This window comes from Periplaneta americana, chromosome 9 (genome assembly GCF_040183065.1).
Source record: "Periplaneta americana isolate PAMFEO1 chromosome 9, P.americana_PAMFEO1_priV1, whole genome shotgun sequence".
Lineage (NCBI taxonomy): Eukaryota > Metazoa > Arthropoda > Insecta > Blattodea > Blattidae > Periplaneta > Periplaneta americana.
The window spans coordinates 109851284-109870468 of record NC_091125.1 but is presented as its reverse complement, the minus strand read 5'-3'; the positions used below and the strand labels follow the sequence as shown (position 1 = coordinate 109870468).

The 19185-nt window shown below is 34.3% G+C and overlaps 1 long non-coding RNA gene across 1 annotated transcript; it reads right to left on the bottom strand.

Moving 5' to 3' along the window:
• Positions 1–1182: 1182 nt before the first annotated feature.
• On the bottom strand, positions 1183–13388 carry LOC138706384 (uncharacterized). Its single transcript, XR_011333972.1, has 2 exons — positions 13082–13388; positions 1183–1432 (listed from the first exon to the last, which is right to left on the bottom strand). It is a non-coding gene; the product is annotated as an uncharacterized lncRNA (long non-coding RNA).
• Positions 13389–19185: the final 5797 nt, after the last annotated feature.

The following is a 19185-nucleotide window of genomic DNA, read 5'->3' as shown; positions in this document are numbered from 1 at the left end:
CGATTGGAATTACGGTGTTGCCACCATAAAAACATGTAAATTCGTCTGTCCCCTACAACAAACAGAATTTAGACGCATTTATTACTGTAGTTACTGAGTTATAAAACTTTCTTATCGGTAGTATTCGTCCCGGATACCGTGTATTTAAGTTATCTACAAATTTCATATTTCTTTATTTATTTACAAAAAGTCCTTCATCAGAGGGTAGTTACATGGACAAAATGATACAGAAACTGAAAAATGTGTAATAACACGAAGATCTGATATAAAAAATACAAATGCAGTAATAACCCAAATAATTAAAAAAAATCGACAAAATTAAGAGGAACTGAAGAGCGTGATTTTCGTTTACACAAAAACAGGGGCGTACGCAAGTAGGAGGGGGAGGATTTACGAGCTTGAACCACCCCTTGAACTATAAAAAAAATTACATATACCGGTATTTCAATATATTTGATAGTTTCCATGGATTTTTCTGTTATGTAAAATGTCTTACCTATCATATACAAATAACTGTTGTCTAATATATAATTACTGTGTAAGAGTAATAATGACACAAGCATTTTTTATTATACAAAATGAAACACCAGTTGAAATTTGTTAAAAAAATACGTTTCAAAAATTGTATAGGCCTAAGGATATTCATGAATTTGTTGTATTAGAATTAGAACATAGTATATTATTAACAAATATACTGAAATATAGTAATAATAATAATAATAATAATAATAATAATAATACAACAAAATTTTAAAATACCGATAATGTAAATTGTAAACAATTTGAATAATGACCCCCCCCCCCTGACAAAATTTTGCGTACGCCGCTGCACAAAAATATTTTAAAATGTATAATTACTGCCAAAAAGGATTTCTTAATATGGAAATATATTCAAGTGCAGAAATTGCACTATTTAAAAGACGTAACATCTGCAGATCTTGTAAAGTTCCTCTACACCAAAAATTTGGATATAGTTCCTCGCGCCTGAATCATTAAGCCAACAACGTTTAAACTAACATTATATATATATATATATATATATATATATATATATATATAGTTCTTATAGTACATGATAGTAAGCTCCTATAATATGTTCTTTTTCTCAAGAGTCCATCTCCTCTAGTTGTTCTTGGTGAGATCCAAAGCGCTGTTCTTTATGGGATTCAAAGCGAACAGTAGAATTCAATATTAATCCGTGTTTCTCAGATGGTCTGAATGCTATAACATCGATAAATCTGCTACTGCCGTCAGCGGCAAAACCTTCTCATAAACAGCGTCGCCACAATTCCGCATAGCTTGAGCCATCATGTCCCCAATGATATGTCTGTTTCGAAGGATTTTCCCGTATGGACAGAATTCAGGATGTAGGCAAGGGTTTCGTGATCTCTACCTTCCCTTCTTGTTACGTCCAGCAACGGACCATTTTACACTGTAACCCAAAAAAAGTTGCTTTGTTTCACACGATATTTTAAAATACACATATTCAGTGTGTAACGAAAGAAATTGGCAAAACTTCAGCTATGGATTCCTTATATCTACAGATGAAAAATGGTTACAGGTTCCCAAATTTTTGACAATTTTTATTGGCTGACAGCCTTGCAGAATCCGCTGACGAAGAGTTCCTTCATTATTTACAGAAAGCCAATACACCAACGACTTTAATTGCTCTCACAAAAAGATATGTAATGGGTTGAAATCTGGTGAGCGTGGAGGCCAAGCATTTTCGGATTTCGAAGAGACGAAGAACTGCGGCCTATATTCAGGCAGGAGGTCGAAATTTTGAACAGTTCATATAAGAAAATGTAAACAGAATATATCATAATAATTCCAGTAAACAAACGTACTGGAATGCACTTGCAAGCCCTAGTGAGAAACCAAGCATTTCTGGATCCATGTTGATATAACCATTTTTCCTTCTATATATATGAGGAATACATACTGAAGTTTTGTCCACTTTTTTCGTTACTTTATATATATATATATATATATATATATAATATAAATCGTATATTTTTAATCAGTTACTTAATAAAGGAAATGTAGTACATCAGTCTGTAAACGGAAAGCATAATAAAATGTGATCAAATATAAAGATATTAAACAATGTAGATGGAATGACAAATACAACTGGTGTCAGTCTACACTTGTGGAGTAACGGTTAGCGCGTCTGGCCGCAAAACCAGGTGGCCCGGGTTCGATTCCCGGTCGGGGCAAGTTATCTGGTTGAGGTTTTTCCCTGGGTTTTCCCTCAACCCAACATGAGCAAATGCTGGATAACTTTCGGTGCTGGACCCCGGACTCATTTCACCGGCATTATCACCTTCATCTCATTCAGACGCTAAATAACCTAAAATGTTGATAAAGCGTCGTAAAATAACCTAATTAAAAAAACCACTGGTGCCTGAACACGACTAAAGTGAAAAATGTTGAATATGATTTAACGACGCTGTATCAACTGCGCAGTAATATATCTTCGATGGAACTTTGTAACAGGCAAATGGTATTTTGGAGACATGATTCGAAAGATTAGCCATAGGATTACGTGACATTCTCCTTAAGGTTAGGAATAAGTTTTGAAAATAAAACTCATTTATAGTCCGTTCTTAGTTTGAGTCCTAACATAAACATTAACCACGTTCCAGTGACACCAAGACATTCTACTCACAGAGAAGTGGTGCACGGTCTAAATCCACGTAGAGACGTATATCATTATTATTTTTGGTCTCGTGTGTACAGATCTAATTTCTGGAGGATGAATACAATTTGTTTTGCTTACATTGGAACTCATTGAAGAGTTAACGGAGTGTAGATAATCAGCCCAAGGGTTGTGATTGGTTACTAACAGGCGAAGACAAGATTTTCGTCACAGTAAGGAAGACATTTATGACAACCAATTAGTAGAAGGTCTGTCGGCAGAGTCCTTTCTATGAAACTGCACTCCGTGGAATAAAATGGACTATACACTACAGTGTAGTGTAGACAGTGTAGTCGAGCAACCCTTAAGTACAGAGATGCCAGGTTTCCCTGAAAGTTCCGTCACACTGTAAATGCGTTTTAATCAGTTAATTTTGTATGTTATTACACAAAAGCGATTTTCGAAGAAATTACAAATCTCGAAATATTTTTTTCGTCTTGTTCTTCGCGTTGATATCTTACCACTCATACGGCTCAATACCCAATAGTTTACCATATATGGGATTCAAACTTCAGGCACTAATTATTACTTTTTCGGGTAACCGTAATTCTAATACCAACATCACATTTGACTTTTTGGTTACTTACAACCTAACTGTTCTTAAAATTAATGCAGTTATACCCCTTTCACTCTGCATGTAGTGTAAGGTGAAAATAAATTAAAATTTCGACCCCGCAAGGCACAAAACTACAAAAAATAAAATATGAACGAAAGAGAACTGAAGAAAGATATAAGAAAGAATTAAGAAATATACAGAAAAAAATAAAAGATGACTATTACATCCAAGGTTGGCTGCATATGATCAAAGCGTTTCTGTTCGACGCGGAGTAACTCAAGTTCAGTTAGGCTATATGGTTTGTATTAAAGCAAACACACACCACTGAATACTACACTACTTCTATATCGGCTACCACTATAGCCATCACGACTAGAGAGGGCTATGCTACCACACAAGACCACATCAATGGTGTAACAAAATTCAAAATATCCCAAATTCGACAAGTTTAACATTTGCAACGTCCACATCTGAACGTAGAATTATATGGAGCATAGGGTAGCGAGCCATTAAATGTCTGCCAGATAAGAACACAGCTGTCATCGCCCAAGAGCCAAGAACGTGACATGACGGAGGAAAAAAGTAACCCAGGGTGGGGGAACGGTAGGAGAAGGTATGCAATATTACCAATGTCAAAGCAAAAGTCAAGTTCCCGTTTACAGATCTCCTCTCGCTCTCGCAGCTAGCAGAAATGTGTACATGGTTTTCTTTGTTAGTTCGGCTAGCCTTATTACTATCCTCTTGTTACATAACCCGCGTCAATGGGAAACAGAGAGGGGGAAGGACAGCGGCAACAGATGAAAGCTAATGCTGCACAGAGATGATGGTAGGAAGAAGGTTTACTGCAAAGTGGCTTGTTCCAGCTCCTCCTCCTCCTCGTCACGAGAAAGCCCGACTCGAGTGGCACGAGAAACACTCTCCTGATGACGTAACGTATAACTCCCCGCTGGCGAAGGAGTGCCGGTGCTTGGCATAGTGGAAGAGACCGGCTCGCAACCCGCCATTCAGTATCTAAAATGGACGATAGAGAGAGCTAGCTCCCAGGAAGTCGTCGACCAAGACGGAGTCCATGCCCTCACCGCACATTGGCGCTTCGATCCTGTCACGCAAGATGATGCCAACCAGCCGTCGACTTTCAGGAGGGCAGTACAATGTACCATACATACTACAAATAATATTATGCTATGGTATTTAAATCAACCCGGCTACTTCCCCCAACCGACATAAAAAAGCACAGCTGGCGCACCTGCCGTAGTACGCACCACCGTGTGTTCCTTTTGCAATTTTCATGACAAGAGCACTAGGATAACCATTTCCTGTCGTAACTGTATTACACAATGCTTCGCCACGAAAACTGATGTCTTGGAATTTAAAACACAAGGCGCGTGCGAAATTAATACTGGGTAAAGGAGAACAACAAATATTTGCTCTAATAAAAGCATCAAGTTCATAAATACACACGGTATAAATAAATATGTAAATATTTTCTCTTTCAATGAACATAAAAAAACTTATAACGTAATTTAATCAATATTAAATATCTAGTTCAGTCAACATAAATAAGCACAGCATGAGTAAACAAACCGAATTATTTTCAGGTTCTAATTATAAACCATCTCCTAAAAAGACATACACTAGTTTTGTTTTTGTAACGGGTTTAAAGTTAATGATACAAGCTTGTTTATTATTTCCTTTTGTGCAATTTAATCTGGAGGCTACTGAATGAAGTGAAAGTGTCACAGCATTACATAAGACACAACGTGTTAGTTCTCCCTCTCCAGTACAATCACTAGCAGACATCATGTAATTCACAACTCCAATCTGACTCATTGCCATTTACAATTACATTATAATAATTTAAGAACTATATTTTATAAACGCATGTAAGTACCGGCAATGAAATTTACCTCAGTTTATAAAGATGTGAATTCTAATGTGAACTACTTCAGTAATTTTACATATTTTGCAGTTAAATTCCAGCCTGAAAGTTCAGATTTTACTTATTTATATTTTTATGCGAAAAGTTGTCTTATTTACACAAATTATACACTTTATCCTTTGTACTACTACCGGTAGTTTATTGAAGAAGAAGAAAAAGAAGAAGAAGAAGAAGAAGAAGAAGGAGGAGGAGGAGGAGGAGGAGGAGGAGGAGGAGGAGGAGGAGGAGGATTCAAAATTAATTTCTAAGTCCAGTACCTATCTTTGAATTAATAAAAACTTTATATTGCTTTTTAATCGAGAACAACACACGACTTTAAAGTAAAATAAATACGGCCCAATGCAACAAGTTCTATTCCCTAAATTTAAGAAAACTCGACCATAAAGAAAAAGTATGGAATGTCAATTTCTTGAAATTCCACTTGTTAAAGTCACGAATATCACACACTAACAATTTCATTCAGTAGGCCTACACAATATGCTATCAATGAACAATAAACTTCGTGAAACATTTGAGCACACTGACACCATGTTATTGAATTATGACTACACATTTTACCCGTAAAATAAATGTATAGATCAAATTGAATGTTTCCGAGCTTAATTTAAGTGTAATTAATGTATATACTTCTTTCAATACTATTTATTCTCTTACATCCAAGAACATCCTCTGTCACAATTCAATGCCAAGAAATGAATACATCAATATTATTCGCATAATTACATTTCGACATGATAGACACTTCAGTGATCACTATTGTGATCAGTAGACCTGGAATTTTAGGTTCTATGCCTATTTTTTCCTGAAAGAATAAATAAAATCCAATGATGCAGGTACACATTTCATGAAAAGTTATACCACCTGGCAGAGTTTAACTGTGCCTAAAAATACCTATTTTGTGTTCTTTGAGTCTAAAATTGCCTAAATTGAAGAGGGATATTGTTTACATCCAATCAAAATTTTCATTTCTGTCTCACTGTATAACGAAACTTGAAGCAAAGTAGAAATCCCTTCAGGAAAAAATTTCAATAATTAAGGGATTAGGGATAAATGGAGTAACATAATAAGAAAAATATCCTAAATTTTCAATTCTGAGTAGTGTAGGCCTACGTGATGTTATGAATGGGGAGGGTGTAGATCTACTGGAACAAATAAGCATGGCAAATATAGCTAAGTTAAAATACCCATCTATCACGTCAGTGTCGGTTGAAAGGTCTGTTTCAGATTACAAAATGATTCTTTCAGATAAAAGATGCAGTTTAACACCTCAAATCTATAAAAGAAAATAATTGTGATGTATTTCAATGTCAACTACGAATAAGATAGCACCAGGAGAATGAGAGCATCAAATAATGTAAAAACATGACAATAATTTTATTTTGTGGTCTATAAATAAATTTAATATAGCTAATTAACTTTATTTCTTTTATTAATTTCATATTTCTAACATCCATTTTGCTGTTAATGATAGTGATATTAACTTATGTGGTATTGCACATTTTGTAAAGCCTAAAATAGCATTTTTAGAACCTATTTTACAGTTTTTAAAGCCTATTTTCGGTGCCAAAATCTATATTTTTAGAGTCTAAAAATCCGAGATCTAGTGATCAGTCACTTGAACTGGGATCTGGATTACCTAATAATTTTACATTTAAAAACAAAAAGAAGTTCGCTACTAAGAGTTATATTTCTCCACATTTAAAATAATTTTACAAAAACAAGAAACTGACAATTAGAGGTATCTGTTTACCACCACTTTTAAATTCTAGATAGCAAAGAATCATTACTAACAGGTCTGAGTTAAAATCAAAGTGGGATTTGTGCACAAGGACTGAGTTCGAGCAAGCACTTTTCTTAGGGTACTCCAGTTACCATTACCAAATTCGATCATTTATCTAGGCCTAGTCACTATTAACTTATTCATAAAGTGAATATTCTCACCGTTATGTGTTCATGGACCTGACTACTGACTGCAGACACAATTAACTGCACATATCTACATGAAGAATACTTGTGGACTTTATCCAATTGACCTAGGTACCCCTCTTCCACATGCACACACACATACGCACAAAAACACATACACACACACAAAAACAGAAGTCATTCATATACAAAAAAAGTTGTAAAATCGAAGGTATTCCAATAAACCTTACACAATTACTATGTCCAACAGACAGTGGAAAACGATTAGTCATAACTGAACTTAAAGTGACAGATAATGAAATTTCACAGGTACAAGAAACAGATTATAAGTTAATTTATGTAATATTTGTAACATAATACACTCATTTCCTATCAAGAAAAAAACTGGTATTTTTATAATGAAAGTGTCATGAAAAAAATTTTTGTCATAATTATATTTAAGTTAAGTAATCTATTCACTTTTCTAAATTACATAATGGAACTCACGTGCTCATAATTCATGGTTCTTGTTAATACTACTCCATATGAGAAAATTCATCTTAGTTACATTTATCAGAAGGCAGAAGTAATGCTTTAAATTTTAATGATTTTCAATAACTGCATTTATTCAACAGCAGATACAGCAATGCATGTGTCATGATCAAAACCCATGAACTTCTATTAAAAGTACGTAACTTTACAATTTCTTACTGACACTTAATCTAGACGAATTGTGAATATAATTAAGATGTGACAATAACAACTAATTAAATGGTGCTACAGCCACACGAGGGGATAGAGCAAAGCTAAATATCTGCACCTACTAGTCAAGTTTGTAACCACCACACGGCATCGGGGTGCTGCATAGTAAGTGATTCCAGTCCCAACAGGTGCTATTAATCAACTTTTTTATTTTAGAGTTCCTCCACCTATAATGACTGTCCAATTTTTCTTATCATAAGGCTCAGTGGACCTGTACCACACTATACACTCCAGACATATTTCTTGGGTAAAGACGGGAATTGAAGCCAGGACATTCTGGTTCATAGTCAGGCAAGCTAATCACTACCCCAAGAAGGTGGTACAATGTAAAAATAACAGAGCAATGGTAAAATAAGGCTGGAAAGGAAATCTGCCAAATACCAGGAACCACATTACACTTCATCAGTTTCACTCTACCTTCCAGCAAGTGAATTCAAATCCCTTCCGTGGCCTGTCCATTCAACTGGCATGACAAATTACAAGAATGGTAAACAATCAAACAGAAAAAAAAATGTACTAAATTCTACTCATTGATCGACTAACTGATCTTGAAATATGCCCTTATTTTCATCAACTTCACTTCATATTTAATCATGTCACACGTTAACAGTACAGTTATATTAACTCTCTATAACCAGCAATTCATGTATTAGGGAAGATAAGAGAAAATATACCAACATGTGATTCGAAGGCATAAGCTTGATTTGTCATACTCAGAGAAAAAAAAAAGAAAATTCTAAAAGTTCTTAAAATGATAAGATAGTGTTGCTTACTAACACAGATTTCACTCTTAAAGTAGGGTTTTCTGAAGACATTCTAAAAGTTATTTATACATAATCACAAGAAGACTTACAATAAGTTATTCAGAAGAAAAATTTGAGTTTTATACAGTGTATTTGGAATTTTTGTCTCCAGTATTTCAGAACTATTACTCGACTGAGGCCAGTGGAGTCCTGCAGCCCGGAGTACCACTTATACTGCTCCTGTGTTCATATAGTGCCATCGCTATAGTTCACATTATGCCAGTGACTCCACTTGCCTCGGTGGAGTAATACACGTACCATCATCAGAGTATTAGAATACCACACCTGTAGCCTAATGGTGGTCTGCAATATTGCATTTCAATTAATGTCTTACCTAATATTTCAGAAGTTTATAACAATTACAGAATATTGAGCCATTATTATACTACAGACCACATTTCAATCAGAAATCTCACAGTTCTGGCTAGAAGGGATATGCTAATTTGCACCAGGTTCTTGTAGTTCTCGTTTGTTGGTTTCCGTATTAGTTAGCTAGCTATATGATTTTTTTATTTATTTATTCATTCTGGTGTAGTTAAGGTCATCAGGATACTGACTGATTAAGATATATATACTTATATTTCCAAAAAGAAACTTACTATGAAAATTACACTGGGGTACTATAAATAATATATAGTTCATAAAGATGTGGAATCGTGGAATATTGTTTTGAATTTTTCTGTTCTTGCTATATAAAGAATAAAGGCCAAAGGGTACTTAAAGCCTTGACTAAACCGTATAGGTATACTCACGAAACTCTTGAAATATAAACTTTTTACGTTTATTATAATATTTTAAAACAGTCAAATTAATACGTTTATGACACAAATGTAAATAATGCCCCTAAAAATAATAAACATTAATAAAATCTGTACTGTACCTGTAATCAAGATAACAAAAGTTGCCTAGATATATTTAATGTGACAAACACTATTAAAGATTAATGATTGCTTTAGTTTGAGAATACAACACACACGTATCAAATACTGTACTAACTATAAGACTGGACATTGCATTCTAATTTACTGTAATATAAATTAAAGTTGGTGTAACTTGAAGTAAGAAACTGGTATTCTCACCTCATAACAGAAGGCATGAACTATAAAAAGTAAGTATTTTTAATCAAGGCTGTGTGTAAAAAAATGAAGCATTTTTTGTTTTATAAAATCATTCAAATACATTTTTTTTTTCCTTAGTTGGTTTATTTAAATTTTTATTTTTTACTAATGGGTAGCCTAGTTATTTATACCCATTAGTGAAAAATATGTGGCATTGTATGGGGCAAAAACGTGGACATTACAACGAAGTGAAGAGAAGCGAATAGAAGTATTTGAAATGTGGATTTAGAGAAGATGGAACGTGTGAAGTGGACAGACAGAATAAGAAATGAAGCTGTGCTGGAAAGAATGATGCTGAAACTGATCAGGAAGAGGAAAAGAAATTCGTTGGGTCACTGGGTGAGAAGAAACTGCTTACTGAAGGATGCGCTGGAAGGAATGGTAAATGGGAGAAGAGTTCGGGGCAGAAGAAGATATCAGATGATAGACGACATTAAGATATATGCATCATATGAGGAGACAAAGAGGAAAGCAGAAAATAGGAACGACTGGAGAAAGCTGAGTTTGCAGTGAAAGACCTGCCCTTAGGCAGAACACTAAATGAATGACTGAGTGAAAAATAAAAGAAAAAAAATTATTCATAATGTGTGTAGGCTATGTACTACAGTACAATGGCGGCAATGGAATTACAAATGAGACAATTCGCAAAAGAAAGAATGAGCAAATTTGAACCATTCAAGTAAGATAACAGGAATAACACAATACACACTGAAAATTTGGGGAATTCACAATAGATATTATTCAAAAATATAACTTCACCGTTACTAATTGGTTCTTTAAAATTGATGACACACCGAATCAACGGAGAATTGCCATTGTACATAATTATCATTCCATGTAGGCCCCCAATTCACAAGGAACATTGACCTACCCTATGTAAATTAGTTACAGTCAGAAAAAGTGTGGCAGAAAAGTAAAGATATAACTAGGCCTAATCGGGATATTTATTCTAACTTTGCCTCTAAGTGATTAATTAAACAATGAGTTGATAATATAGTATCTTGGTTTACAGTAAAAATATTTTATAATATGAAACGGATGTGATCAAAATTTTGAACACTGATGACTTTAGATATTTACTTATAATGAAGAAGGTAGTAATCTATAAAAAAAATGCTTTAGTTATTCTAGTTTTTCACACAGAAAAATATCACCACTCAGTATACGTACGTATATAGGCCTATGTATATTTTTATTAATGAACAACATGTTCCATTACAGAGTAATACTAACTTACGGTACATGCTTTTGGTTTTCCTTTGCTATAGTGTTTATAGTTGAATTGTTAGACAGGTACGTTTAATTTGGTCTGTTTGGCTATTTTTATGGATCATACTAAAACAAGATACAGAAATGTAAGATGGCTTAACCTAATATTTATGTCAATGCTGCACAGGGACAAATTCAAGTTATAAGTTAACTTAACCCAGAAAAGGTAGCCATAGGAACTGACATTGAGACAGAGTTTATGTTTACCTATCATGGAAGTGAAACGTCGCCAACACATAGCTCATAGTCATGTACAACGAGTAGGCCTACTGGTATAGTTACTGACTGATACCAAACTCCATAAACAATACAAACAGCAAAAACAAAGATAACCTAATAATCAGTGGAATAATATTACAATGTTTTATGTAGGCCAGTTGTCACAGTCCATAATTATGTTTTCTACTGTTCCGCTTACAATTTCTTCTGCTTTGTTTTAGATCAGGTAAGGTTAGGTTCAGGTGAGTTAGGTCACAACACATTAATTACAAATTGGCAAAAATCGTGTTTTTAATTTGCACATAGACTATGTGTTCGGTAATTCTAACGTTATCATTGGGTACACTTGCTGATAACAAAGTCAGACGAAGGAAAATTATATCTACTTGTAGGAAATATAAATATATTTGACACTGACAAATAAATGGACGTAGCTACTCATTTATTTATTCTTTAGATAAATATATAGGCCAACCTATATTATGACAGCAACAATATAAGTAACTAGGCTAAAGAAAAAGTGAATTATGTGCTATTTAGACTTAAGTTATATGACATTTCAGTCACTCAAAAATATCAGCATTGCTGATTGAATGTCAGGATTGAAAATCATCAAATCTCATAATACTCTCATAAAGGAATACCATCAAAATCTATTAGGCCTATTTCTCATTAAAATAAATCACTTAACGATGTAATTACTTAAGCGATTAATGATCAAAGAATATTCTGACTTGTTGAAAATGTAACACAAATAAGAATTATATATGCTATTATACTTAAATATCGACAAATTTCACACTATCATCATTGCAATTCAGAATCATTTTTGTAGATTTGGAGGTTAGGGTATATGAAAGGCAGAAAGTATAGGCTACACGTTGTAGAAGGAACAAAAAAGTGAGGTTATAACACTAATTTTGACAGTTTACGAATTCGTACGGAAATGAAAGTGCAGTTTCTTATAATTTCACTTTAATTTAAGGTGAATCCTATTTTATTTCCTCTCAACTAGGCGACACTAGTAACAAGCAACTTATCATCATACTATTGCCTCAAAATACTTCTGTCTTATTACTTGATATATGATTTAACATTTAAAACTGGTCTCATTTTGGTTTCTCCTCATTTTAAATAAAGTTGGCATGGATCATGTTTTGGTGTATAACAGATGTCAACAAACAGACTTCCCCACCACCATACAATTGCTTCAATCAAATGTCAGAGGAGGTGATTCAGTCACTTCATACAATATGAGATAATACTGAATGACACAATTCGTAGCAATATGACAACCAGAGAGAAATACTGATAAATCAAGCATTTCATGAAAGGGGAGTTGATAATACAGTCACTTAGCTGAATACTGAAACTAATTGTAGATTTAAGTAGCCTAAGTTACCTATGTAGAACAGGTTAGTCAGACAAAAATGCTATTACATACGTTTTAATAACATTATTAAGAGGTAATATTAAAAAAATTTTAAAAGTGGAGACATGTTATTGTGAAATATTTCTCTCCTGTTGCAATCTATAAAGTTGGTAACAGGGGTTGAATAACCTATAACATATATCGCTACTTTAATTTCATGGTTTCTAATTAAATACACTGCAAAAATCAGTTATTCATTACATTTGGGGGTCGTGTAGGTTAGAAAATGTGGTGTACTATGTGAAACTACAGGTTCAAAAGTAACCTAACATCAGTAAACAAATTTGACTGGTATTGATCAACACAGTTCACGTTAACTAAGCAATGCTGCCAATACATAAAAATCAATGCCAAGTATAGATACAATTATTGTCTTTTACCTGAACAAGTTGCCGGCATTCTGAATCCGTTCCTCTACACATTCCCTTCAATCGTGCAATCCATTAGTTTTCAAGGTCCTGATAATCAACCACACCAAAACACACCAAGTTTATGGAATTCAAGCGATGTTCCTCTCACACCTCGAATCACAGAAAACACTTAAATCACACAGATATGAATTAAGCAATCAAATTTATTAAACACTCTTTGACACTCGAGACTTTTATTTCATTTATAATAGCTGCACGACAGTGTTAGGCTGCTTCAATATGGCTGCTCGAAAAGTCGGCTCTTTTACTAAAGCTGCGAAGATTTGTTGACCCTGGACAGAGAGTGCAGTAAAACGCCATCCTATTGGTCAAGCATAAAAGACAGAAGATGTGATTGGTTGAAGCGCTCACATTCCCAAGGTCGGCAGGCCAGAAGGGCGAAACATGCACCTGACAAAACTTCCTTTAGAAGGGAAAAATACGATTTCAGAGTAAAATGTGTTAAGAACGTGCAAATATTTATTTCTATGAAAGATTAGAATTAATTTTGCCCCATGATAGAGAGTGAGAAGAGTCTAGAAAGCATCAATCTCAAATAACATTAGTGACAGGAATGTGTGCACCGCTTTAAGTAACATTATGTATGTTGTATTATTATATAGAATTTTTTAGAATTATTTTAAGGCGAAATATTAAGAATTTTTGTTAAATACAATAATGGGCAATTAAAACAAAGCCAACATTTTATTTATCTACTTTCAAATTACGTTTAATTCATCATTTTATGCATAATTTAAATATCCACTTGTTGATGTACTGAACTGTAAAATTTAAAATTTAAATACCTAATTAATTTATTTTAATCTTTTGAATAGTACTTCAATATAAAGTCTCTACATACTGCAGTAGTTTCTGCGTCATATTATTTAGTCTATCCAATGGCCTCGCGTGTCGGATTGGTTGCCTTTTGGCCCGGCGCACCGTGTAGCGTGTAGTTGTTTATATCAGCAGTGGCGGAACCACCAATCATATTCTATTCCTGGTAGGATGAAACATTAGTCAAGTCATTTTGGTAAACCAAAATTCAAGAACGAAATCGTCGGCCTACTTAAGAAAAGATGAAATCCGAACACATTTTTTGCAGTTAAGTTCTCGTAAACTGCTTCTACTTCAATTCATGATATTACAATTCCTACAAACGTTCATATCGTTCGAATATAGCAAATTAAAAAAAAAACGGCGTAATGCTGATCATCCATATCATATTTTTATATATTTGAACGACAATTCTTAAAGAGGGATTCTACGAAAATTCACATCAGACTAGAAATGCGAAATGAACTTAGGTGATAATCAAGTGGTCTACTTATCCAACTTCAAATGCAAAAGATTGCAAAATAAAATATATTATAGTACTTACGCCAAGTTTGCTTTTAAGTAACTAACTTTTTACCAATTTTTACCAGTCATTTTATTCAGATATTTTAATACTTAAAACTTTGTATACAAAAATTCTTCAGATTGAAAGACACTTTGTATTTACAACTATGTTCTAAACTAAAAATCCACCTACCTATCCACCCACTCATCTATACATTCAACCATTCGTTCAGCCGACCATCACTCTGGGCCAATTAATTTCTAGATATACCGGATTGCCCTATCGAACTTTCCTGCTTTCAACCGCCTCTAAAAAAAAGTGCGAGGGCATTTTTGTCACCTTCATTAGGAAGTACAACTCAGTCAACAATAGGTTTCTACATGAGCCCCCTCGGCAGCTTGAACAATTTCAGTCTAGGTTCTGTGTAGTACATCTGGTGTGATAATTGATACTGCTTTCGCAAAGCGATCACGTAAGTTGTTGAGGTCAGTCGCCTTGTGGAAAACAATGTCCTTGACATAGCCTCAAAGAAAAAAAGTCTAACGGAGTAATGTCGGGAGAACAAGGAGGCCATGCTATTGCACTGGCAACACGAAGCTTTGTTGGAAGAAGAAATTACGAAAATAGTAATCAGTAGGGACCGTATTTTGTCCCAGGGCGTACAGATATAAGGTTAGCTGTCCATAGACTACATTGACGTGACGTCATATTTGACGCATTCCACAGCATCTTGTTTGTGCTGAAGTTGACATTCTATTCATGATTCAAAATTAGACCTGATAGACTATTTACAATGCATTATAGTGATATATACTGATGCTACACTGATGTTTCCTACAATTTAAATTATTTCTTCATTTTATTTTCACTAGCAGAGTTAAGGCTTTCTCTTCCACTCAACTAGTATAAAATTGTACAGCAAATATAAATAACAACAACGCAGAAAACAACGAAATAATAATAATAATAATAATAATAATAATAATAATAATAACAGCAAAATGTATGTGTTTAGTTACGTGTAGTTCCAAGAGTTAAACAATTACAATTTAGGTGTTTTAATAAGACAATTTTTATAAAGGAAATGATATTTAATAATGCAGGACAATTGATACATGAAAAATAAAAATCATATTCTGCAAAAGTTATAAATTATTTGGAAAAAAATCATGTTCTAGAAATGAAAAGTAATCTTTTTGACAATCGGCTTTTGAAAGTAGTCAATGCCTAAAGCCCCTTTATACACTATTCACAAAATAAGTAGCCTATAGTATTATGAAATAAAATACATTTCGTTACAATACTACTGTACACAATAGTGTAAATAATGTTTAATAAATATAAGCCCACATTCTTTATCATAATGTAAATAGTAAAAATAGCGTATTCTAGTGTACATAGTTTAAATAATATAAATTGTAAATATTGGTGTAATTGTTAAATTCATGTTTTGTTCTGCTCAACTTGACAAAACAGGATTCGCGTGAGCAGACAGAAGTACTTCTCTTGCTATATGCACGTGCTCATCCGTTACAGTAAAAACTCCAGTAATAACTAACCTTGTAGTCTCCTGGACAAATACGGTCCCTAGTAATCAGTGTACGTATGGAAAGCAAAGCTGAAAATGGAGGAAATACTGTAGAATAATTTTGATTATAATTGTTTTCAATGTTTCTTTTCAGTTAAACTATGTCTCACAGAACTTCTTCGGAATCGAACCCAAATACTTTTATGTGAAGAATTGTGATAATTGACTAAGATACAGTTGGACATTTATGGACTATGCTTATTCGACTCAGTTTTAAAACAGCATAAATGCTTCTTACTTTCCTTACGTAATAATTTGGAATATTTATATCAAATATTGCACAATATAATTAGGCCTACGTGGGAATGGTGGGGTTTGGATGGGGAGACAATGACGTCACAAGTATGAGAGATTAATTTTAAAAACAATTTCTGGATCTGGTATATTATACGATATTAGGTACCGTTAGTTCCGTTGGAATGGTTAATTATTTATTACATCATCACTGACGTTATTTCTTTGTTTTTTGTTCGCGATTGGTGATTGTAATATATTTCAATGTATTTTTATTTATCAACCTGGGTAGCGTAGTTGGTATAGTGCTGGCCTTCTATGCTCAAGGTTGCGGGTTTGTTCCTGGCTCAGGTCGATGACATTTAAGTGCGTTTAAATGCAACAGGCTCATGTCAGTAGATTTACTGGCATGTAAAATAACTCCTGCGGGATAAAATTCCGGTACACCGGCGACACTGATATAACCTCTGCAGTTGCGAGGGTAAATAAACCATAATTCTTTTATTTTTATTTTTTTTGTAATGTTGATACTTATGTTTTTATGAATCGATTAGTGATATAGATTATGTTTATGTATTCTACTATTTGTTACTCCTTGTGCTAATTGTGTTTGTGTTCGTTGTAGGCCTAATGGAAATATGAAATTGATTACAGCGTCTGAGTATCATAAAAAGGTGAATCATATGTGGAGATGTAGGAAGTGAAATAAATGTAAGACTGCGTACAGTATTTGTTTTGGATCATGGCTTGTCAGGTCTAAGCTTTCTATTACAGATATTCTTTGTTTTAATTTGTTTGTCTGTGGATAGGCGTTTCTTTTCTTTACCGATTATTGATTTTTATGAATTTGATCATTGGTATCGTATTGTAAACTGTAATAAATAGGTGTAGAGTCAAGAATGCGATATCGATTGGTTTTTATTAATTTCTTCATTATCATTATGTATATTATAACAGGTAGAGGTTTGAGGGAGGTGAGATATGATGATAGAGACTGGATTAATCTTGCTCAGGATAGGGACCAATGGCGGGCTTATGTGAGGGCGGCAATGAACTTCCGGGTTCCTTAAAAGCCAGTAAGTAAGAGGTAAAGTGAAGAATTTGTTACCGATGATTGATTTTTTATGAATGTTCCGTTAAATTTAATTACTATACATATACTTACTATTAATTTATATTAACATTTTATCGATATGGTGAAGGTAACATAGCCTATGACGTGATACACCGCCACCATAATAAAAGTACACCACATATGCATAAGTTTATTAATTGCCATGAAATGTAAAAAAAAAATCCACAGATACTGCAAGTGAGAGTTCAACAGGCATGGCAAGCAAAAATGACATGATGATACCCGTATTTTGAATTTAAAATTAAGGAATAATTTTTTCTTTAATATACCGCATTTTTCGTCTTCAGCTGTGCATAATATTTTAACATAGATAGTACCTTTTCTCTCCCCACTCGCTGATAGGACCGATACATGGACGTAAACACAATAGTAGCGCTCCATCACGCGCAGCATTCTTATAAGTCCTGCATAATAATAATAATAATAATAATAATAATAATAATAATAATAATAATAATAATTTGCACCGTAAAGTGAAGTGGGTAGGTATTGGATACATAACATAACATAACATAACATAACATAACATAACATAACATAACATAACATAACATAACATACATAATTTGCATGGTAAGAAACAGAACTGTAAATAATGACCAGGCGAAAGAAGAGAACCTTTAACATAATACCAAAAAGTTTCATTATTAGCTCACCCCTGCGGTAACTAAGTGATCAGCCTTTCACGCAGCCAGTCGGGGTTAGAGTCCCAGTCAGGCCTATGATTTTTCATTGAAAAATGCCATTGACACTTATGATGCACAAGGTCACAATTGGAGTTTTTCTCGGGGTTCTCCCGTTTCCTCATATTAGGCATCTACATCATTCTGTCAACATTTCTCCATTTCGTCATCATTCCATAGCATTCCCCGAACGCACGTTGACGACGCACGGAGGGGCTGGCCTAGGGACGAGTGGAGTTGCCTGCTCGAAACCTGGGTACGCAACGAACCTTAGTGTAGTCAGCCGTGTGGATTTGGGAATGCGCCTAGCTTCAGGGTTAGCGCAGTAGATCTTGTAAGTTCGCAGTACTGGGTCATAGTGCTTCCCTCCCAAAATTTCTTTCATTAGTAACTCTGTTCAGGTACAGTAATAGCATGAAGACTTCTATGAACTAGAGGCCATCCCAAGATTAACTTGTGCTTTACTCCACCACGCCATACAAATATTGAAAGTTCAACTCAAACTTTCAGAACACTTTCAACTCAAACTACTAATTAATCCGATTACTTTTGTATTGACCTCTCAAATATTTCTCACAAATTTCTTTCCAGCTTCTCTAAAAGAGAACGTAACCTGATAGTGTTCACGATTTAATCTCATAATACTGCTTTGCATTTTGTCTTCAACTTGTTTATTTTCATTTCGCATGTAGGTGATGAGTAGGAAAATGAAGCATCGTATTATAATCGGCACTAACTTTTAATGCCTAGTCGAAATATTTGTTTTAACTACTTGTACAGTATCAAGCCTATACCGCCATAACAGCACAGACCATAATATCACAGACAGAATGATTGCATCACAGACCTCGCAGTTATAGAAACCACTCACTATCTCTTGTGTAGTTCGGATTTGTGCGAGGCGGGCCTCACACCTCGGATCTCGCATGCGTCGGTTCAGAAAAACCAAGCCTTAAGAGGATTATTACGCTGACTTCCAGCTAGAGGCATTTCTAACCAACACCAGCTAACTATGCTAAGGTTCGCTGAGTATTCACTTTTCGAGCAGCCAACGGCGCTTTTACCGTGCATCGCCAGCGGGATCGGGAACTG